Below are 25,345 nucleotides of genomic sequence, written 5' to 3'. Positions count from 1 at the left end.
GCATGATGGCATACATCTGATCATACTGTTCATCTGTAACATCTGCGTCCTTGCGAAAGATGATCTTGATTCTATCCTCAAATTCTTGTAAATCCACATCTGTCTCGACCTCGATCCTTCTGCCAAGAATGGTACGAAGTACCTCAAATACTCTGTCCTGGATCGGATTGATCACCTCCTCAACTTGACCACATCTAACACTGATGTCCTCAAAGAGAACACTCTTTATATGGAGTAAGGTTGACCACTGAAACAAACTGTGAGAATCACCTTCTAAGATCCTCTCTTGTGCTAAAATTCTTCTGGATGTGTGTCTTATAACTTTCAAGACAGGGATGACAACGTCCTTGGTATGGGCAAATGCAGCTACTGTTGCCATCAATCTGTGAATAATCTCAAGAACTTGGATAGCCTGATGGGTGATCTTCGACATCCTTGTAACAAACTCTATGGCCACCGTGTGAGACCTATCCATCCAACTACATGTACGCTGGACCAGGTTCCTGAATCTTTCTGCTTCATTGATTGATTGAAGGGGCAATGCCTGCAATGGTGATCTAACTGGATCCTGACGTCCCAAAGGTTCATTGATGTGACTGAAATATGTCCTCCATGCACCGACCTCTTTCTCAAGCTTTCTATTCTTTTCTACTTCTTCTCTAAACTTGTCCTTCAATGCCTCAAATGTGTCGGTGGCATCATCTAAAGTCTGCTCTGCTGTGGATGGGCCTAACTCAATAGTTTGTATATGATAGTCTTCTGCTAGGATCTCACCCTCATATTTGTCTGCTGCCGGTGTAGCTATCTGCAGTTTTCTAGATCCAGTCTCATCTCGAATCATCTTGGACATCTTTGTAGCCTTCTTTTTCTCTGTTGTCATATGTGAACGTCCCACGAGGCTCTCTAAATCAATTGCACTGTCCTCGTCCTCAATTACGATCACCTTAGTCAATCTTTCCTTCAACCAATCTGGGATATTAGATCTTGTCTCTTGAACTTGAATTTCTTTATGTACCATTTCTTCTTGTCTGGGAGGAGATGTCACTTCATTATCATTATCTAAATCATAGTCTTGGAGAGGTCCATCGGATGAAACATGCTGTGCCTGTCCTTCCTCCTGTCTATCATTCTGTACCATCGATTCCATGGACTCTTCCACTCGAACTGTTCTATCCTCTGGCCTGGAAGAAGTACCTGGTGTTTGATCTTTGTTGGCACCTTGCTTTTTCTTGGAAGACTCCTTCTTTTCTGATCTTTCCTTTCTCTTCGAACCTCTCGAATGGAAATTGCCCTCACTGGCACATCGAAGGTTACCTTCACCTGAATTCCTAGGATTAGGATTGCCTTCACTAACACTGGCTCCACCTTCGGATGGCTTTTCTTCCAAAGTAAAAGACATGGCTATGCCCTGTTCTCTCAACTTCTGATGCTGAACGTCTACCCATCTACGAGTACAAGACAAGACTGGTGCCATCAAATCATCTAAATCCACGGCCTCGGGCTCATTCCAATTCAAACTTATTGTCTTGCTTTCTCTATCATATGAAGATTGGATGTGCCTGCCGTTGTCCTGAGCTTGGTCGGCTACTCTGTAAATCTTACATTTCCTGATGAAATCCAAAGGCAATCTAGAATGTATCTTTCGTTTCACTTCGAGATCATCTAGGAGATTCATCATAAAATCTTCAATTTGGTATTCATGTCTAAATCTTCTACCGACCGTCTCCTCTAAATGTCCAAGTGGATCAAAACTATTCCTCCAAGCAAAAGATGAAAAAGGATACAAGGCTAACTCCTTCTCTGCATCATCCATGGCTAAGACATTAGGACATACCTCAACTGAATTACCCAAAATAATAGGTACCTGAACTCCATTCTGATGTCTGTGTCTGAATGCCTTCACGTATGCTGCCAACTGCCTTGTTACTTCAAGTAACACAATTCTGTTTGTCGGGTACCTCGGCAACATGTATGGAGGTAAAGGACATCCATACACTCTAATGTAAGTGAACTTGGGAAACTGAATGAACCAAGCACCGTACCTCTTGATGAATTCCTGGGCATCCTGAGATAATCTGTTGTGAATCCCTCCTTGCAACGTCCTTGTGATGTTCATCGTGAAAGTATCATTGATTAACTTGTAGTTTTTCCCTGGTGGATGATGCAAGTAGGTATAGGATTCACAAACTCTGACCTCGCCGGGTCCTCTACCAATCACTCCTCTGTGAGGTAGTCCTGCGTACTCAACGCTCCTGATTAAGGCATAGATGACATATGAACTCATGTGGAAGGACTTAGTAGCCCTGAGTCTTCTCAACTGTACGTCTAAGCAATGGCTAATTATCCTAGCCCAATGTATTGTACCCTTTCCTTGAACAATCACCTGGATGAAGTAAAACATCCATTTCTCAAAATAGAAGGCATGAGGTGCTCCTGTAATTCTGTTGAGCATGGTAATCAAATCTCTGTACTCCTCCTGGAAATCAATCCTGTGTGGTGTGTTCGGTACTTTGCTCAGACGGGGACGACTCTTAAGTAGCCAGTTCTTGTTGATTATGCTTAGGCAAGCATCTGGATCATCATCGTACACTGATCTGGCTCCTTCAACGCTCTTGTATATCATGTCCCTGTGCTCTGGAAGATGGAAAGCTTCACTTATGGCTTCCTCTGAAAGGTACGCCAAAGTGTTTCCCTCATTGGACACAATCGTCCTGGACTGTGGATTGTAATGACGGGCACACTCGATCATCAACTCGTGGCACTGAATAGCTGGAGGAAAACCGGCCGCCTTGATGATGCCACTCTCTATTATTCTCCGGGCGACAGGTGATGGCTTGCCGATGTAAGGGACCTCTCGAAACTTCTTCGTGCTAAAGTTCCCCAAGTTGGTATCTCCAATGTTGCTCCACTTAGACACGATCTTGGTCTCCACTTCTTCGGTCTTCTGATCTTCTTTCATGAGAGCCGAGCGACTGGTGGATGCTCCCGCCTTTGGGGTCGCCATACCTACACAACATTCCATTATAAGAAATAGATTTTGCAATAAATAACGTAAATAAGAGAGATAAATTTTAGGAAACCTCATGATAAGTCTCTAGACTCATCATTTCCTAAAATACAACGATTGAACCAAGAGAAATTCAAGAATCAAAATTTCAAAATTTGAAATATGACGATGAATGAAAAAAGCAATAATAATTAAATCGTCATACCTCGATAGAGAGCTAACTCTAGAATGCAAAAACAAAATTCGCCTAGGCAAAATTTGAGGTATAAAGTAATCTTCGATATGATCTCCTCAAAATTGACTTCGCCACCTCCGGAGAGAATGTGATCTTCAATTATCGCCTTGGACGTGGTCTACAAATTCGCACCACCCTTGGTCTTCAACGTAATTCGCACTCTATATTAGCGCCACCTTTGGTTTGAAATCGCACCACCTTTAGATAACTTAGCGCGCCACCCTTGGTTGAATGAAACTCGCACTACCTTTGAAGTGTCTACGCCACCTTGGATAATATTCGCACTATATTCGCCTCTTTCAATTCGCATGAAGGAAGGTAAAATAATGAGGTAGAAAATGATAATTCCACTCCCCTTATATAGCGCGTTCATCCTTCACCCCTTAGGCCGACTTGATAAAAATAAAACCAGTTTTTAAATGATTTGCAATGAAATGACAAGGCCGACCTCCTTAAATGAGCGCTTGAAATCGATTTTTTATTAATTAAATAATTAACTATTAATGCCTTGCGTTTTTTAAATGAGAATTTCGATTTTAATAAAGGCAAAAATAATTAATAAAGATTAACGCCATATTAATTGCTAAATAAATAAGATTTTCAATTTTTAAATCGATTTAGCATTTAAGGATATTTGAATTGTTTAATTTGGCGCCAAAAATATGAAAATAAAGGGACGTACCTCATCGCTCTGGTCCCTTGGAGAGGGACAGGAGCGATCCACGATCTTGGTCTTGATTCTTGCGTTTTCAACGTTCAACTCCTTCATTTCCACGTTCCAAATCGATCATCTGGTGGTCCTTCGAATTTGAATTTCTTTCTTGTGCGAGCAAGTGCATCTTATGACCATTATCGCCCTGGTCCCTTGGAGAGGGACAGGAGCGATCCTAAAGTTCTTGCTCGAAATTCTCCATCTTGGTACGATCCTTTCCTTGTATCATCTTCCAAATGTCATTTAAAACCTTGTGCGTCCTTGTCTTAACGTGATTTTCAAAGAATATCGTGTGTTTTGCCTAACATCGCCCTTGTCCCTTGGAGAGGGACAGGAGCGATCTCCATGATCTTCACGTTCATCTTGTATCTTTGACCTTCGAACTTCCATTGTAAGGCGAATAACATCTATGCCCATTCCTTTCGCGCTTATTCCATTTGTCTTCATTATGTGTTTGGACGTATTAAAGAGACCATCGCCCTTGTCCCTTGGAGAGGGACAGGAGCGATCCATGATTTTTCCTTGATCTTGGCGACTTTAAACTTCGATCTCCTTTGCAACGTCTTCCCAACGATGTCCCTTACCTTGCTTATCCTCGCCTGGCCTTGACCTATGCGTGCTCCTTTGTTGATATCGCCTTGGTCCTTGTCCAAAGGACAGGAGCGATGTGAGGTCTTTACATTATTTGGCGATGTTTGGACGTTCAAGACCTTTGCGAATTATCTTCAAACGATGCCTTGGAACATATGTTATCTTAGGGCGTCTTGACTTAGCTTGATCTTGAAAGCAAAACAAGGAATCCAAAGCAAATCGCCCTGGTCCCTTGGAGAGGGATAGGAGCGATATGATCCCTAGGTCCAATTTGGTGATTATTTAACGTTTGAAATCTTCATGCATCACCTTTCTACCCTTCCGTGGACCCTCTAAGACTTTGCGAAATCTTGTCCTTACGTAAATCTTGCTCAAAATGATCAATACATCTAACATCGCCCTGGTCCCTTCCTGAGGGACAGGAGCGAAGTTCATCATTGCGAGCTTGTTCTTGTTTTTACCAACTTGCAATTATCTTCATTGCGTGAAATGACGTCCTTTAAGTCCTCTTGGTAACTTAATATTTGCTTGTCCTTTGAAATCGATGCCTTAATGGAAATATCGCTCTGGTCCCTTGGAGAGGGACAGGAGCGATATGGGTCTTAGAGTGCACATTCCTTCCATGTGATGACCTTTACAACCTTGCGCTTGATGAAAATGCCCTAAAATGTCTTCGCCACCCTTCGTCTTGACTTGGATCGGTTTAAACATGAACAAGAAGCAATACAACCATTGTATCGCCCTGGTCCCTTGGAGAGGGACAGGAGCGAACTTGCTCTTGTGGCCTTCATTTTACTTTGTCACCTTCCAAATTTATATTCAATGGATTTGTCATGCTCCACTCCATTCATCCATGCCTTGACGTCATTTGTAACTTTGCAAGAAAAGCAATTATATCAAAAATCGCTCTGGTCCCTTCCTGAGGGACAGGAGCGAACTAGGCATTTAACACTGGTATGGACGTCCCAAAAATCTTCAATTTATATTCAATGCGTTCATCTCATGTTCTCCTTTGTTTTTGAACGTAAACTTGCCTTGACCCTTGTCTGGATTTTGCGTAATGAAGGAAATCGCTCTGGTCCCTGGGAGAGGGACGAGAGCTACAAGGTACCTCGCCCTGGTCCCTTGGAGAGGGACAGGAGCGAACTGGTCAATATAGGTCATTCTCCTTCGTTTTTGCATCTTAAATTATATTCATTTGGCAAAGCATCTTCCTTCGGACGTCCTCAAATCATTAAGCTCTCGAAATCTTGCAAGGACAAGGCGAAATTTGAATTGTAGCTCCGGTCCTTCACTGAGGGACAGGAGCGATTTTCCTCCTGGAGGCATTTCTGTGCTCATGAAAATCTTCAATTTATATTCAATGGAAAGATCTCGCCGTTCTCCATCACTTCAAACGTAAAATTTGTCTGGACTCTGCAAGGATGATGAGATATTTGAAATTGAGCTCCCGTCCTTCACTGAGGGACAGGAGCGATTTTGCTCCTGGAGGCCAAAATAACAAGATTTTTCACATTTTAACACTTCACGAGGCGAAAACAAATCAATTCCAATGCCCAGGATCAAAATTCAAAAAGTCAAAATTTGGTCAAAATATTCAATCGGACAAAAATTCACATTGACGATCAACACTTAGACAAATTTAAGCTCCGTATGAACATTCCAATTGAAAATTAGACTATTTTGGCGAAATCATTGCATTCAAAATTTGCATTCCAGAAAAGGAAGCTCAAAAGCTCTCAACAAACGACTGGATTTTGGCTTGAAAAGGCAAAATTTAAAACCCTAAGGCTTGGCCCTAAATCCAGACAACCAACTAACTAACAAAACCCTAAAAACGAAAGCAAAAACGAGCGAAAAACAAGCAAAAAGAGGGGGTCCCCATTTGCGATGGGGCGATGTGTGAAATGGTCACAACACCCTTCCAAAGGGTTCAGAGCGAAAATCCTTATAGCTCTTATTTTCTTCCTTGTTTTGGCTAGGCGTTGGCATGTTGGAGGGTGGATTGGTATGTTCTTGCCTTGAGGGGTAGTTGGACGCTTTGAAAGATGAAGATTTTGCCTAAAACATGAATTTCGCTCCTGACCCTTCCAAAGGGTCCAGAGCGAAATTCTTTATTAACCTCATTTGCTTCCATGCTTGGGCTTCAAACCTTGTTCCTTGGGTGAAGAGTGATGGAATTTTACCTTGCAAATAAGATTGGGATTGAAAAGATGAAGAGTCAAGTCTAGAATGAGAAATTCACTCCTGACCCTTCCAAAGGGTCCAGAGCGAAATTTCACAAAACCACTCTTTTCCCTCAACTTTATGCCAAGTCTAGGGTGGTTCAAGGTGAATTAGGATTGGAAGTGTCCTTAGGTGTGACTTTGACTTGCTAGTGATTATCAAATTTGAAGGAATTGAGCCAAATCATGAAATTCGCTATTGACCCTTCCAAAGGGTCCAGAGTGAATTTCCTAAAATCACCTATTTTCCCTTCAAAGCAAGTCAAATCCTTGGTTTTTATGGCTTGGATGGGTGTGAAGTGGCGTGACCTTGCCTTTGAAGGTGGATGGAAGTGAGAGGAATGAAAGAATAAGCTCAAAATATGAATTTCGCTCCTGACCCTTCCAAAGGGTTCAAAGCGAAATTCCTTAAAACTACCTTTTCCTTTCATTTTTATACCAAGCTTAGCCTAGACCAAGGTGGGAGAAGTTGGGAGATGCCCCTAGGATTGCCCTTGAATGGATTGTCGCCTCCAGAAATGAAGATTTTAAGCTTGGATAAGGATTTCGCTCCTGACCCTTCCAGAGGGTCCAGGGCGAAATCCTAAATAGGTTCTGTCCCTGGCCATGGTTTTTTAGTGAAATTCTCCTTTTTAGCCATGTTGAGGTCAAGCAAGTGTTGTTATGTTGAGAGATAGATCCAAAGGTGAGAATCAAGTAAGAACAAAGTGAGAGGAATGGAGTTGAGTGAGGGAAAACAAGCAAAACACGAATTTCGCTCCTGACCCTTCCAAAGAGTCTAGAGCAAAATTCTTCAAATCCACTATTTTCTCCTTGGGTGAAGCTAAAACATGGATTCTTGTGGCATGGTTGAAGGTGGAGTGAGGTATTCTTGCCTTGCAAGATGAATTGAGGTAAAGGAAGCATAAGATCAAGCCTAAAACTAGAAATTCGCTCCTTACCCTTCCAAAGGGTCCAGGGCGAAATTCACAAAAATGTCCTTTTTCTTCAAAATTTGTGCTAGGCCAAGACAGTGATCAAGGTGGATTGGACTTAAAGATTGCCACAAGCATGCCTTAGAGGGGATTGTGAGTGAAAGAAGTAAGTATTTTGAGCTAAGGGAAGAAATTCGCTCCTGACCCTTCCTAAGGGTTCAAGGCGAAATTCTCAATTTTACCTAACCTGCTCATGATGAAGGTCAAGAGATGGATTCCCAGGCCTTGGTGGAGAGAGGACTAGTGTATGCTTGCCTTGGAAGACATTTCGGAGTGGAGGAGTGACAGAACTTGAGCCTAAACTAGAATTTCGCTCCTGACCCTTCCAAAGGGTCCAGAGCGAAAGCCTTTGAAACTCCTATTTTTTTACCCTGTTTGAGCTAGGCAAAGGGCTAGTTGTGAGATTATGATGAAATGAGGTCTAAATTGGCCAGGAATGCAAATTTCGCTCCTAACCCTTTCAAAAGGTCCAGAGTGAAATTCTTATAGGGCCTGTCCTTGGGGAGAATCTTGAGCAAACTTCATTTTGATATCTTCTTGTTGACGATTTAAGGTAGAAAATGCTATGTTAGAATGAATTTATTATGTGTCCTTAATCATCTTTTGGTTTGTTTTGCAGATGAAAGAAGACCAGGCCAGAACAAGGACGACCTCTTCCGGTCCATCGTCATCAAGGACGTTCTACAGGCAAAAGGGAAGACTCAAGGTTCTTTGAAGCATTGGAAGACTAGGGCTGTTCAAGGAGTTCGAGTTAACCTCAAGACTTCATTCTTTCACAAGATGACAAAGAAAGGACTTTGCCAGCACTTCCAGGCGAAGATATGCTACTAGAGAAGGAAGACTTGACAATAAGGAAGCCTGGTCAAGCAAAGGAAGTACATCATTCATCATGTCAAAAGACAGAAGAGGATCAACCAAGTCACAAGCGTTAGACAAGGTGGCATCCCAATCATCATTCTTCCAGTCGGATTGGTCCACCTCAGCATGACCAGATTCAATGTACCTAATTTACTGGAGGCGACACAAACTTCGATGTACCTACCCCTGCTTCCTATTGGTCCTCACCCTTGGAATGTAATTTTCTAATTGGCTAAGGAAGTTTGTTGTAACAAACCCTAATTAGGGTTTCTATTTTGCAATCCTAGCCATTGGTTCTAAGTCAATCAGAGCTGTCACTTTGTAAAGGAGTTCTCTATATAAAGCTCTGGCTCTTCATTTGTAAAGGTTAATAGTTAGCTAATAGTGAATAGTGGGTGAATAGTTAGAAATAGTGAATAGTCAGCTGATAGAATAGCAATTAGAGTAGATTAGGAGGACAAGGCAAGAAATTGTTGCCATTGATTGTAAATAAACTCCATTTTCATTGAAGTTATGGTGACGTGTGTTGTTTCTTTGCAATATGCATGATCTCTTGTTGAATCTTCATTTTAGATGATAGATAATTAAATTGAATGAAAGAAGTTATTGAATGCACTCGCATGGAATCCACCTAGTCCAAACCACTAACCTTTTGCTGACTGTAAGAGCGCCTTGCGTGGTCAACTGGCATAGAACGAGCTTAATCCCGAGTCATAACACCTCTGTTGTTCACGCATTATCTTGAATGGTGATCAGTATCTGATGGTGTACGATTTGGACATATTTGAAACATCCCTTAGAATATCGCACTGAGTTGGTGTTGAATTGTTCAACCTGATGGTGAGACCCAGCCCAGTAGGACTCCACCTAGTCATTCATTCATCTTCTCGCATTCTAGGTCTTAGAGCAGACTTCCTGAACCTTGTATCTTTTGCCATTTCTTTATCTTCCAGTTAGTAAATAGGACTTGTGATTCCAGCAAATAAAACGTTCAGGTCATCAAATGTAAGTCCCCTTGTGATTCCAGCAAAATCACATCGTACCGCAAAGAGCTTATCCACACGTAGAGAACCTACATATTAGAACCTTGGAGTTACTCCAACTGATCCTTGGGCAAGATCTTCAGCAATCGAGAAACTTTGTTCAAGAGAGGATAATGTACCTTTAGGTATTTTATTATGTGTTTGGTCGTGTACAAAAGACATATCAACAGAACTACATAAAATTGGAACAATAGCCATACAAGAGTCTATTAGGAGATCCATCATTCTTTCACAAAATCTTGTATGCATAATTTACAGAGTGCGTCCCCGGGTTTTTTTTCAGGCATCCTGTAATGTCCCTCTTTGGTCAACTAGGAAAGCCGGAACAATTACCCAATTCCTACTACTTACTTTGTCGAATAGTTGCCAAGAAAACCAAGAAAAGTTGTTTCATCAAATATCTGTTGCTCTTTCTGCTATAAATATATGTACCTATGCAATATTGATATGGAATGTTTAGCAATGCCTAATATATATATATACTTATGAAATATGCTATGAATGCTTGTGCAATCGATAGGTATTGCTTTTAGCAATTTGATTGCTTTGTCTAATTAATCAATCTGAAATATGCAATGTATTGATATCGCTTATCAATACAAATATCCATATCTTGCAACTAGAATAATGACTGCTATATCTGATTAATACTTGTCTGCAATGCCTTCAATTATCACTTATAGCGATAGTATTGCTGTGTCGATCTGATCTTGATGAATGTGCAATATGCTGGCTGTCTGATTTACAATCTTGATAATTCTGCCACTGATTTGCCGAGAGGCAATGTGCTCAAAGAGCAGATCTAATACTGGATATGTATAAAAGAAGAAATGTTCGATGATTCCATTTTGATCTTCCTCTTATACCCTGCTAGATAGAAGGGATGCACCCCTTGAATTATGAAAGGACACATCCCTTCCCAATTACATCTCTTTAGAAGTATCACAACACAAACAAATTGCATCTCTTCTTACATTTGGTCAAACTTAACTAATCACACCTTTCCATATTGCTAACGTAATCATCTCAAAACCATCGATTAGTCTTCTCACTAATCGCTGTCCTCATGAATTGATCACCGTCATTGACTATCGTTACCACTGATATTCTTCTCATAACAAGCGCTGACTATAGTATTATTCATCCTTAGTAATCATTGATATTTGTTTACTACTCCTGGCATTGATAACATTTGATGAGAAATCAACATAATGATGTCGATCATTCTTGTATATATCATCTTCAAGTATGCTTGCTGACTTCAAACTTAATTTGCTTCCAATTATCATCGATGTATAATTGATCGGGCCTGGGTAGTATCACACCAATCCTCAAACATAATAAATCTGGTCTTAGCGACAAGTCTCTTGTCATGGAGTATCGATTAGTTAATCAGAAGCATCCTTTATTGATTATGTAATCGATAGTGTTAAGTGACTGGTATTGATATCTTTCCATGCATTTGCCGTTCATCCTTCATTCAATGTCTTCCAATAAAGATCTCTTGATTCATTTTGCAACTTTGTCTCTTTTAGAGACTTCACAAAATTGAAGAAGTACTGATGATGTAAGGTCAAAGTTGGGGACATTACACATCCTTGTCCCGGGGATAGGGGATGCCTACGGGACTTCCCTATAAATTCTGCATATTGACCAGTGAATTTTGACAATGAATTCTATAAGCAATTTGACTTTGACTCTCAATTTAACACAAATTTGGCATAAGAATTCTGCTAGTTCTTATATGTTAAGGTTATATAATGTATATGTGCATGCTTTATTGATGTTTTCATATGAATATTTTAAATTCGCCAATGTATTTTAATTTACCCTATGTTCATGTAGCCATCCCCTTCCGCCCTCGTCTCAAAAACTCAGGGTAACATAGATAATTTATTATGGCCTCAAAAGGGTCAACTCAACGCATTAAGAATTTATAAGCAGCATTCCTTAAGTAAACAACTCTCTTTGTAATCCAAGACTTCAATAATGCCTGCCTTCCAACCTCAAAAGAAAAATCAATTGGATAGACCTTGGACAACTCCTCCTTTTGGGAATAGTAAGTTGAACATGGATGGTGCCTTAAGGGGCAATCTGGGACAGGTTAGTATAAGGCATTGGTAAATATTCAAATAAATATCTAGCCTTCTTCTTTGCTGAAAAATTGGGACATACAACCAATAATCTAACAGAGATCAAAGCTGTTTATGAAGGAATATAAGAGCCTTTCAAAATTGGGTGGCAAAAACTACAAATCAGAGTAGACGAATACTCCTTTGCTGGGTGTGCGTATCTCTGTACGATAAGAACATGGATACACATCAGATACCATACCCACACGTGTCCAAAAATCCTTGATTTTTCAACCATGTTGGATATTGTGCGATATAAAAAATTTGATTAAAAAAATTGACGTAAATCTTCCTAAACTTAACTTAAAAAAACTTCAATCATACAATTTTTTTTTGGCACAAACAAAACCTACACTAAATGAGGAACACAAATGAAATATTTTTCTATTTCAGCGACCCATTTTTTGGGTTATCTTCCAATGCAACTCTACTATTTTTTGCAAATTGTAAATTGTTAAATCAACTTATAATTATGTATGTAGCAATTATCTGTCTATATTGCTTTTAAAGCAATAAAATCTCCTCTAATAACTTAGAAAAAATTGTGTTAAAAATATGTGCATGTGTTTTTTATGAATGTCATTTCAACCATATCCATATTGAGGGTCTTAAAAAATGGCCATATCTGTATCCAATACCGTATCCGTATCTATTTCCATGCAACTTTGCTACAAATTAGATCTGACCCAAAGGTAATCATTAGCCTTTTATCTGATCCTAAGGGATTCCATAGCAAAACTTGGCAAATAGAAAGAGAGTTGGGGAAGATTCAAAGCTTGCAAGACAAGTTCCAGGAGTTTCAATTCAGCCATGGTCCCAGAACGCAATAAAGTAGAGGATAGGCTAGCAAATTGGGCTCTTGACAACTCTAACCTTCTTTGTTATGGATTGCTCCTTCAGTGGCGGTTGACTAAGCCTTAAAAGGACCTGCAAAAGTTTCTAGATTCTGATTTATCCCAATGAATTCTACTATGTATCATTCTCTCTATGTTTCCCAGGCTTGGAATATTAGATTTAGGCTTGATATAGTCATGTATGATGGTTTAATTTCCATCTAAGATGATGAGGCTCTTTTTTTCTATTAAAAAAAATGATGAGTGACACTCCTTTTATATAGGTGATTTATATTTTGCATATTAGCAAGTCGTCCTAGGATTCATCCATAGCCAATAATTTGAATTTATAGACATTAAGGAATTTGGGCCCTCTAAAACTCACACTTGGAAAAAATTGCAACTTCCAAGGTAGGTTGGCCTAAGAAATAATTTGCAATAGATATATATTTTTGATGTTAGGGAAAATATAATGCACTCTAGATTAGAATCAGAATCAAGCAACCCCATTGTTAGCATCAACAGTATCTTCAATAATAAGTCTGATCCAATAACACAAGAAATCCATTAGTAATTCTAATTAACTTGTCTTGTAATGAAATCCAATATCCCAACATATTCCATTAGACATCATTATATTCAAGCATCTAAAAACAGTCATTTTGGAATTTTAACAAGCAGCCCAAGGAGTATCAAAGTTCATAGATTGAGGATGCCTTCCAACAAGTACTTTGAGGTAGGGAAGTTTGACGTGCTAATAGCATATGCTAGTACATTGAAGCATGTCATGGTTGGATTCCAAAAGGAATGCTAACCAAGTGAAAAAACTCCAAAACTCTGATCCTAAAAAAATATTCACTATCAGATTGTTGTTGGGAATTGACTTCAGGAAGGACCATAACTCGATATGAGAGTAAGAAGACTTCAAAACTTTGACTCCATAAAATATTATATTGAAGTATGTCAAGGTTTTGAACTTCAAAAGGAACGCCAACCAAGCATTGGTGAAAAGGTAACTTTTGGGGGATCACATTGATTCCTTCTATCCTTCTCTTACTAGTGTAGTTATTTCATTTTCTCTCCTTTGGAGAGGAGTTTTTTTATTTTTCCCATGTGATTTTCTCCTTTTCTTCAGTTATAAGAGATTTCATTTGTTGGTGCATGGGTACCTCATCAGGCCTTGTAGTCGGGACCCATCCATGCATCCATCATTAGGTTTTTAGCTTTTCCCTAAGTTAATCTCAAGGGGGGTTGACAAGGCATAAATTTGTCTAAGTACAGAAACATTTCATGCCTAAATACCTCTTAAGAAAGCACCAATGTTAGGGTTTTGGGGATGCAAATGAAGGCAAGACAAAAAGACAAACCCCAAAAGCTTGATAGATTGATCACATCAACATAACCTCATCAGAACTGATAACATCAACATGACGTCACAAGAGAAAACCACCAAGGAGAACTCCGACACCTTGAAAAATCCAAGATATAGGGTAAGGTTTATCAAGAATTAGAGGTCTAATGGCTTGACAAGCCGATAGACATCTAGATACATGGAGATTTTGGGATGCAAATGAAAGCATACCAAGATAATGAACCTCGAAAATTTGATGAACTGATGATATCATGATGATGCCATTAGAGAAAAACAATTCCCAGCTCCAACAAGGGCACAAATGAAAAACCCAGGAGGAAGAAACACAAATGCAAACACAAAGGAAATAGTAAAAAACACACATGAATGAAAAAAAAATACAACAAAGTGAAATAAAAATGCACCAAAACGAGACAAAACAAATAGATAGGAAAACGAAAAGCAAAACCAAAGAAAGAAAACCAAGGAAAGGGAAAACTCTACCTAGTTAAAATGAAGGGCACGACACATGGGTCCAGAACTTTGCGAAATACACCAAACAAACAAATGCATGCAAACATTCACACTACAACTCACAAAACTTTGACCTAGATCACAAACACTTGCTAAGGGGGTTTCTAAATCGCCAAAGCACATGAGCATATGTCAAAAGAAAAAGATAAAATGAAAGAAAATAAAACAGAAATAAAAAGGGGAAGATGTGGAGCTAGAGGGATAGGTCAAGATCACATCACACATTGACATTAAAGTTTCAAAGATATGAATGCAAGCATGCAGGGATGAACAACTATGAAAGTCTGACAAGGCATATCGAGGTTTTGAGGGTACCTTAGAAGATATGCCTGAATGACCAACACTAAAAGTTTGACAAAAGACAACATACTCAACATGCCAAGGAAAAACCAAAAAAAAAGGAAGGTAAAAAACAAGAAAGGCAGAAACAAGCAAGTGTGATAACTACCCTAGATTTTTTTTGAAAATATTGCAACTAGAAATGAAATTATGATGCAATATCAATTTCACATTTTGATCACCCAATTCCCCAAATAGGCAAGGTGAGAGTATGCAATGAAAGGATCTACAAATCAAATTAACTTGCAGCAGCTCAAAGTAAAACTCTAGCTGGCAAGCCAGCCAATACCACTTATTCAGTGGAGTGCATATGCACTACTGAAATAAATAAACATCCACTTATTCAGTGTGAATTACAGGGGCACTTTCACTTATTCACTGGGAAAACTTAATACAAAGAACCACTTACTTAGTGGGGTGACTAACAACCAAATCATCCACTTATTCAGTGGGAAAATCAAAGGAAAAAACTCTTCCACTTATTCAATGGTGAGTGATTAAAATATTGCCACTTGTTTAGTGGGTAAGTACATCAGCAATAAACTACAACAAACTCACTGGTGGTACTAAGATCCAGTTTTATGATTTACAATGCATAGAGAACGTAAATCTCTAGCTATATAACCATCTGAAGAATTACAAAGTTAGATTCATTGCAATATAAACACTGAATAACTGCTGATTAAAGTGCTGGTATAAAAAATCTGCTATAACTCATCCCAATAGTGCCAATAACAAAAACAAACTCACCCAACTTTGAAACAACAATAGTATACCATAATGAATGATGAGGTACACTGGTGCAGGTCTATTGACACTTGTTTGCTGCTGTACTAGTGATAAATCAGACTGGAATCATTGCTGATGAAGTTCTGGAAACTCTGGAAATATGAAAACTCGTACACCTAACACTCCAACAATGACATAAATTGATATACCTTCACCAAACAGCTCCAAACCACTATTTTCAGTCATGTCCGGGTTTGTCAAGTCACTGGATTAGCAAGTACAAGAAGCCCAAAAAGCTATACAGACCCCTTGAGAACAAGCCATCTTCAAAAGTTCAACCAATATCATATGCAACTAACTTCCAGAGGTCTAGGCACTCCCATCTAGCAAGGAAATCACCCAAAAAGGGCAGCACTTGAATAAAATAACTCTCATGCCCCATTACAAGAATTATCAGCATATGGTACAACCATGTCTTCCTCCAATCTTTCAACACTATCAATTGTATGGCCTGAAATGATAAAAAATGGCAACCCAATCAGCAAACTAAGAGGAATCAAACTTAAATAATATACCTCACAAACAACCAGCAAAGAATGGTACAGCCTGGCATAAAAACGTCTTCAAATCGCCAAAAACATCTTCAACAATCACAACTCAAACCAAATCAGAAATCTGCAACATCAAAACATTCCAAAGTCTTCATATCTGCTACCCAAAATTGGAACTTTGATTTGAAGCACAATGGTGATCTCTGTATGAAATGATGTAGCTTGCTAGGGGGGCTCTTGACCTTGAAACTAGCAACTCCAAGAGGGTTTTCATTCTCAAGAAGCTTTTGAAGAACTCAGGTTCATTCTAGCAGCATAACGATATCATTCACCAATCTAACTCACAAAAGACCCCACATCCTCCTTATATAGCTTTTCGGAGGGAAATGTTCAGTTTTAAGATATAATAATTTCTTTTTTCCCTCATAAGACCTTTTAGAAGAATTAATATTATTTTTCATGTGCAAAGTCCCCCAAGCCTAGGCATCCAACTTAAAACACTTCTTAATACTTTTTCAACAAGCTATTACACTAAGTTGTCCTTTTAATATTTTCAAAATTTGACACCTTAGGTGAATTAATTAAATAATAACTCAATAGCTAACCCAAGTTGTGGAAAGCACTGAAACAACATAGAAACCAAACTCTAATCATAACAAAATGATATTGAAGAATTGAGATAATGATTAGAGGTAACTAGGTGACTTACTAAAAATAGACTACTCCTCCAAGCAGCTTGGAGACCTCCCAAAAGGTCGAAAAATCACTTCTGAAATTGTCATGATGATCCACACTACCAACTTAGCTGTCATGTCCCCTCTTTAGTATGACATGACACTTTACATGGATTTGCCTATTCCAGACTCTCGTAGGCAGATGGTTGTGATGAGAGAGTCATTTTGGCGTTTATTTGGTGACTGGATGGCTCATTATGCTCTTGGAGACATTATATTTATTATTACTTTTTATTTGGGGCCAAAATGTTATTGAGGTGCACTTTTTATTTTATGAAGTAACTTTTTATCTAAAAAGTGCAATGAGGCTTCTAGAAGATTCTATTATGGATACTTCTAGAAAGACTAAGAGGCTTCTAGAAGATTCTATTATGTGTATAAATAGACCCCATGGGTCTCTCATTTGGCATCGAAGTCTATTTTCTCTAGTGCATCTACTCGAGCATTTGTGGAGCTTGAAGGTCTGCAAATATCATTGATCTTTGGGAACGATAACTACCTTAGATTAGCATAACTGAGGAAGTGAAATATCTTCTAAAGGGTTGCGTTATTGGAGATGGTACTCAGCCATTTCATGTTGGATTTCAATTGAAGGTTGATTTGAGGGCTTGTATTTGGTGAATAAGGGTTTTGAATTCATCCCAGCTCAAAATTTGGTACTGCAGCCGCACAGTACGACCCAGGTACGGCCTGCAGCAAGGACAGTACGGTAGTGACAGCAGGGCATTCTTGGGACAGTCCAGCCCTCCTTTCATCAGCATTTCATAATCGGAGTTCAAGGAGCGATTTCCAGGTTCCATTGCATGGTTTTTGTTGTCAATTTTTATGATAGAAGTGCACGGTTGTAACAGTCATATATGTATTCAGAAAACAATCCATTGTAATCAGACATTGTTATCTTGTAGTTGGATTGATATAGTAGAGAAGGTGCATTGCAAGGTCATTGTTCATGTGTGATAGTTTATACATTCTCTTGTCATAAATTCAGTGCTCATGTGTAAGAGTTTGTAACAGTCATACATTTTTAGAAAATTAGTCTACTGAACAATGCAATCAGAATTTGGGAAATTCATGATATATTAGCATTGAAGTCCTTGCATGAATATTTAGAGTTTCATTATTGTTTATTGTGTTACATTTCAATATTGGTATTGTTATCTCAATTGTACTTGATGCTCAAAACAACTATCATATTGAAACACTACATCACAAACAAAACAATTCAGTGCATGCCAAGTGTTTGACAAATTGTCTCAGTTCAGATTTGGGGTTTATTAGTGGCCTTTATAGTAAGGGTCATTTCATTAGCTCATTGTTGTGATTAACAACTCTAAAATACTAAATCTGTGCTCTCCAATAACTTTGGAGTTCTCCCAGTCACACCAATTAGCCCCAAAAGAACTTGGAAACTAGGCTAATTGTTCGCAAATCATTTTAGCTAAAAATGGGGACATTACAATAAGAGGACATAAAGGAGACATAGAAGAAGAAGAACAAAAAAGGGGGGCAATCACCTTTGCCTTGAGCAAAAATGGGTCATATTGTGTATAAGGCACAACAAATGACAACCAAACAAAGAAAATGCTCTTGAGCATTTTACCACCATGAAACGCCAAAGGATTGAGTCTCCAAGAAATACCCAGTCACATCCACTACCAAGGGACCAAGCTTACCAAAAGATGAAGGCATTATGAAGCATAAGTCATATAGAGTATGGAAATCCCATGGTGTCTGCAATTGATTCATTCCCTTAAAGTTAAAATTAGATCAAAATCTGGTGAGATCCACAATTAGATACATAATTTAGCTACATTCTTCCACCAATCAGGGGTTTGTGTAATAAAACCCCTAATTTTTTTGAAAATTTGACAATTGAAATGAAATGTCCTTGTCACTTTTTGATCACACGATTCCCAAGATGGGCAAGGTGTGTGCATATAGTGTATAGAACCACACAAAGTTACAAACCATCTAGAATGCAAAAACTTCAACCTTTCAAAACACTTTTGTATTATTGGGTTGGTGCCCATCTGTTTGAGATTAATAAGAGCTTTTTAATGCCATGGTTTTTTTACTTCAATCTTTCAAAACACTTTTAATTCTAGCCGATTGAAACTGCTCAGAAGTATATTATCGAACACTCTTCTACAACCTGAAACAAAATTTCTTCAATGACCGATATGACACTGCTCAGAAGAATATCATTGTCTTGTCCATTATTTCTCAGAAACTATTCAGAAAGATCACTCCACACGCTACATTGTAGACCTGCACATATCCGTTCAGCACCCCAAAAAAATTTCCAGAATCACACTTGTAGTTAATTCTTCTTGCGTATGTCCCTTCTCTTTATTTGAAAAAAACATCCAAAAACTATTTTCACGACTACTATCTTTTTTCGATAAGGAAAATTCCTCCCATCTAGCATACCCAGCATACACAAGAAAAATTATAATAGCTCCTCTACGCACAAGCACTACTCTCCTCTTGCCGTTACGTATCAAAAAGGAAAAAATGACCAAACCGATATCTTTTGAAGACGGAAATCTTTTGAAACGGCACCAAACACCACTACCTCTTTCTTCAAAAAGAATGTAGCAAAAATAGCAAGATAATATCAATTCATAAAAAAAATTTCATCGGTTTTGAATATGCCAAAAATAATATCCGCTCAAAGTCGTATGCTCACCTATTTTTAAAAAAAAAGAAAAAGCTCCACTTTTTACGCCATACACATCCCCTGTTGAGTATTCACCGCCAGCCATAATTCATAGCTTGAAAATAAAAACTTGTGCCTTAAACTTCTGACCACGTCTGAAAAAGACGTTACAAGGATAGCACGACTTTCTTCCATCGCAGCACTTCATAAAGTAAATACGCATCAGTTTTGAAGAACACAAAAAAACGGCAGCTCAAAACTTTATATGTCATGCTCCCCAAAAATATCATGGTATTTGTATCCGTTTTAAAAATAAGACAAAAAATACGGCGCCATATCACTTGGCATCCACTCAAGCACAATTTTAGCTTTGTACACCCACATTCAAACAAGATTCCAATTCTGATTTCAAAGGTCGTGAAAATTAATAGCAGCGACATCCTTCTCATTAAAAAAAATTCAACACAAGCCGTTACCAAAAAGAAGGAAGGCAATTGATCAAAAGATAGCCACTATCAAAAGTATACGTATCAATAGTCCCTTTGACAATTCAAAGCTGACATGGCAAGAAGTCTAACTTAGCAGCTAACAGATAGACAAGTAGGCACACACACTGCTGATGCAGACACACACCCTACTCAACCAGACACCCAGGCAGCTCTAGCAAGCATACAAGCACATCAAGCAGGTAACCAAGCAGCTCAAGCTGCTCAACCAAGTAGACAAGTAGATAGCTCAACCAAGTCGGCAAGTAGATAGCTTAATTAAACCTCAAATAAACCTTGACATCAATAACAAAAATTCCAACAGTATGTACTACCAAAAAACTTGTTTTTCAAGAGTGCCGGTGGCGACAGTCAGAGTGGGAGATTGATGATCAGATCACAGAACAATCAAATTAGAGATTCCAAAGTCAAAAGGAGGAACTGCCAAAACAATGACAAGATCAACCTTGTAGGTCTTGACTGCAAACTAGTGGTTGCCTTTGTGGCAGTGCCAATTGTGCAATCAACATCAACAAACTTGTATTTATAAGTAATCAAACATATGAAATTGATTCACACATTTGACATTGTCAGTCTAGCCCAAAAGAGTGGTGGTTCTGCCCTATGCATCAGCATCTTTGTTCCATGGTGTTCCCAAAACAAAGATTTTAGGGGATGACAACATTAAAATTATATCTAAGTTGCCAATTTGGGTATGAGAACTAAAACCCGGTACAATGATATGACAAACTTTTTTCCCTTGGGTATATATATATATATAGTCAATAAATAGAATATTTAAATACCTTGTAGTATCACATTCATAATTTACAAAAATGATGATACTCAAGTCTCAAAATGTCATTAAAAATTCAAATTACAATCGCTACTTAATATTCATATTTTTTCATCAAAAGCATCAAGGTGAACATTTGGTTCAACTTCATTTGAACTATAATACATTGGATTGTCATTCCCACTAGCTGTGTCAAGAAGTTGCTTCATCTATAGAGACCTAGGCAAGCTGTGCAACTGTAGCATCTAAATCAGCACACTGAGGGGTTAGATCCCAATTCTTTGTCACACCTTCATTGTATTCAAATTTCTTATGTGACAAGAAACAAAGGTTGGAGTGTATATTGACCAAATCGTCTACTTTTTTTGCACCCAAACGGTTGCGTTTGACCGAGTGGATGGAGTATGTACTCAAATTATGCTCAGCTGAAGAAGAACTTGCAACGTGTTGAGTTTGTATACAACATTGAGTATTTAATCTTATAATTCAAGAATCAAAAGTTAAAAGTTAAAACATAAATTATAAAATAAAAGTATTTTTATATAATATATAGCATGCTAGCATCAAATGAAAAATGAAAAGAATAAAAAATACAAAAATACATACTTGGGAGAGGATTTTAATTGGCTACAAGAAAATGGAGCCTTGACCATGTATATATCACCACTCATTAGCACTTTTTCTATATTTGTCTAGAAAAGAAAAAACAAAATGAATTTTTAAAGCTATGGATTGGCCAAACTTGCTCAAGACAATACTTTGGAGTTCTTCATCTATATATATATTTCTAAATGCAACCTTATAGCCAGCAGCAATCTCCCCATCTCTCTATGGTACCACCCTCCTCAGCAGTGAAAGTACTTCATTGCTATAATACTTTGGTGACAAAGCAAATACTAAGAGATGTAAGGGGGTGGTCATGTTGTTCCAACAGCCAACAATAATTTTTTGCACAATTTTGAAAAAATGTTTTGTTGGGTCATGTTTCTTGGCCTCTATTATTGCTCTTATTTTCTCCACTATGGAGTCCATGCCATCATAAATTTCGCCCAAACATGGGTGATCAGTATCAGCATACCTAATCATGCTCATGATGGGCTCATTCCACCACTCATCATCTATGATCAATGCTTTTACTTTTTGGTCTAAATTTGTGCTTGACTGTCTCCATACACTCCACAAGTTGTTCATGACCATAGTGTTGGCATATGCACACTCCAATGAGACATTGTAGGTGATTGAAGGTTTTGTCATTGATGGCAACCTTACAATCCTATGGCACCGGCAAGGCATTACACCGGCACTAGCAAGATCAGACTCTACATCGGCACTCGACCACCGGCACCGACAGAGAAAGGAAGCATACCGGCACAGAGGCCGACAGGATTTTTGTTATATCGTATTTTGTTTATTATTGTAAAATCTTTGTAAGTCGACTTGGCATCATTGTAAAATGACTCTTATATAAGAGAGATCATTATAGAACATTTACAAAGGAAGTAAGTAGAATATATTTAGGCGAAATAAGGCAGACCTATTATGCGAATTATAGGTTAAGGGTTTATGTAAGAAACAGAGCAGAAACCGGTACTGAATCTGGCATTATAGATGCTATTCTGAAGCAGTACAAGATACTGGATTTATATAATCCATCATTGTAAGTCAGTGAGACTTCCCATTGAGCAATGAGCTCTAGGCAGTTGGCCTTCCTGCATGTGCAGGCCCCTCTTGTAGCAGTAATATTCTCTTATTGGCCAGTAAGTGAATATTCTGGGTCACAAATCCCACCGAGGTTTTTCCCACACCGGGTTTCCTCGTTAAATCATTGTGTTATGGTGTGTTTTTCATGTGGTTGCTTTTAATTCTGTTTATTGCATTATTTTTTGCATACCAGTACACTGTCATAATATGTTCTACATGTTTTAAGTTAAGAAATTCAATACACCAGTTAGATACTGATTCACCCCCCCCTCTTAGTATCTGTGGGAATCCTAACACATAGAACTCAAGGCTTCTCGCACCTTCACAAGTTGTCTTAAGATGATTTTGTGAGATGCAAATTGCATTTCAGCAACCCAACAAGGTATAAAAAAAAACACCTCACATATCAATAATGAAAAAAATAAAATAAAAAATATTAAAAAAAAAAATTTAAATTACCTTCAACAACTCCAACTTGGAGAAGGTCCCAAATATGGCTTGTGACATATGATGATTATTCGCAAACATTTGAATCTCCTTGACCTTTGTGTAGACTTGTTTGACCCATTCAATTTGTATGCCAATCTTTTGCAATATTAAATTGAATGAGTCGACTGCACATGCTGTCCCAAAAATGTGACAATATGTAGCCTCCACTATAAATCCAACTTCCCTACAATTTGTAACATTGTCCATTATGACTTAGACAACATTTTCAAGCCCGACCATTTCAATGGATTCTATGAAGATATTGGCAATGAAACTTGCATTTTTTGCTTGCCCCTCACAATCCACTGCCTTCAAAAACATCACCCCTTTAGGAGACATTGCTATAACATTGATCAATGGTTTATTTTAGCAATCTTTTCATCCATTAGAAATGATGGACACACTTGTTTGGGGCCATGTATCCTCGATCACTCTCAATGATGTCTTTAGTGAAGCTTTCTCCTTCACCAATAAGGTGGTTTGCATCGAAGGCCATTGCCATAAATGCGAGCCATGCTCTGATCCGCAACCTCTCTAATTTCATGAAGGCCTTGTCCAATGGGCCTCTTTTCTTTGAAATTGAAACATTCTCTTCTTCAAAAGATGGTGGGATTGACATGAAAGGATGTGGGCCAACTAGTTGTGTGAAGCCACTAGGGTGTTTCTACGAGCTTTTATTGGCAAGAGGATGTGAAAGACCCTTTGATCTATTACTTCTCATGTTGACATCCTCTTGTTCTTTAATATAAGCCAATATTAGATCCTTTGGCAACCCTTTTTTTTGGCCCTAGACAAGCTTTTATTCCTTGTAAAGAGATGGCGCAATAGTGAGCTTTCACTTGAAAATATGAGCTCGTATACTCTTTTTGACAATGGTTACACTGCCAAATAGAAGTCCCTCCATCAGGAATTTGTTGAATCATTGTTGTATGTCACCAAAGAGGCGACATTGCATCAAATTTAAAAGGACTCTTCATTTTGGGCAACCAAACTAGAAGTTCAAGCCATTTCGTATTAACCTAAAATGAAAAATATTACAAATTTACACTACCATTGCAATTTTAGAAAGAAAACATCATTATAACCACTTATTATGCATAAAAAGTTCAAAACTTGAAAAAAAGAAAGATTTACTCACCTTTGATGGCAAAATCTTCATTTTCCAACGATTCCTAAGCTTTTGGTGTGCAACTTACTCCTCCATAGCTTTCACCTTCGAAAAAAATGAACCAACCTTCAAAACCAAACAATGGCAACTTGGAGGAAAAAAATGGGTTTCTTGATGGTTTGTGTTTGTGAAATGACTTCCCAACACCAAATAGATGAATTTAGGGCATCTTGCTTCTTTGGGGGGTATGTAGGAATTAATTTTTTTTGTTTAAAAAGACACTTTACTAGCATCCCAAGCCGTGGCTACACTTAGGTTCACCTAGGTATGCCTTGAGTACCCCACAATGAACTTGTGCACCCGGGCAGTACCTTGGAGTAACTCATGGCCATGCCAATATCGGACCGGTACCCTTGGCAATCCAAGACCAGCACTGGATCCTCAAGCAAGGAACCTAGTAACCATGTGGATATTCAAATTTTACAAGTTTAGTTCTACATGACATCAGGATTTAAGTGTAGACATTCAAATAATGCATCAAATTTGAGATTCAATGTTCATGTTCATTAATTCAATTATAGCAGCAATACAAATAAAAATGTCATTGTTTTCATTACAACAAAAGGGCCGAAGGCTACTAAATAACAAAATGTACCCCAAAAAAAAATTGTGGGTCCCCATGTGCTCTTCATTTCATTGTTTTTAAAACCTAGAAAATTTTGTGGGTGTTAGACATCTCCAACATGATTGAGGGATGCCACAAAGTTCCCCCAAGACATAAGTCCTCCAAAATGGAACATGCCCCCAAAAATCTTGGGACCCTGCTGTCCCTATGTACATGAACACCTTAAGGGACAGGGATGCAAGATTTGGGGTACAACCGTACAAGTCCCCATGTAAAGAAGTTCTTATTTAATTTCAGCAACAATCCACATTGTATTGCCTCTAATCTACATTTTAATTCACTAACATTTGAAGTACAAGTAGTGAAAGCAGTTTACCTTGCAGAATTATATTAAATTTCAAACAAGAAACTTGGGAAATTACAGATTAGTGGGATATGGAAACGTGAAAAAGGGGTGCCTACAAGTAACCCCAAAATCCTAGGAAAGATTATTGAAAAGGAAGATAGCATAGGAATAGGAACGGACAAGGATAGGAGAACAAGGGTAATAACAGAAAAGAGGAACATGGATAATGGAAGAAACATCGTTTCAAGGAAAACGTATATAGAAGAAAGTGCCATTAAAATTTAAAAC

At 38.3% G+C, this 25,345-nt stretch overlaps 1 protein-coding gene across 2 annotated transcripts in view; it reads right to left on the bottom strand.

Moving 5' to 3' along the window:
- The window catches only part of LOC131032408 (uncharacterized), a 70,983-nt gene that overhangs the window by 35,734 nt on the left and 9,904 nt on the right, over positions 1-25,345 (bottom strand). The window lies entirely within an intron of this gene.

The sequence above is a fragment of the Cryptomeria japonica genome, chromosome 8 (genome assembly GCF_030272615.1).
Source record: "Cryptomeria japonica chromosome 8, Sugi_1.0, whole genome shotgun sequence".
Classification (NCBI taxonomy): Eukaryota; Viridiplantae; Streptophyta; class Pinopsida; order Cupressales; family Cupressaceae; genus Cryptomeria; species Cryptomeria japonica.
The sequence above is the reverse complement of the archived record's forward strand: the minus strand, read 5'-3'. Positions and strand labels throughout refer to the sequence as shown.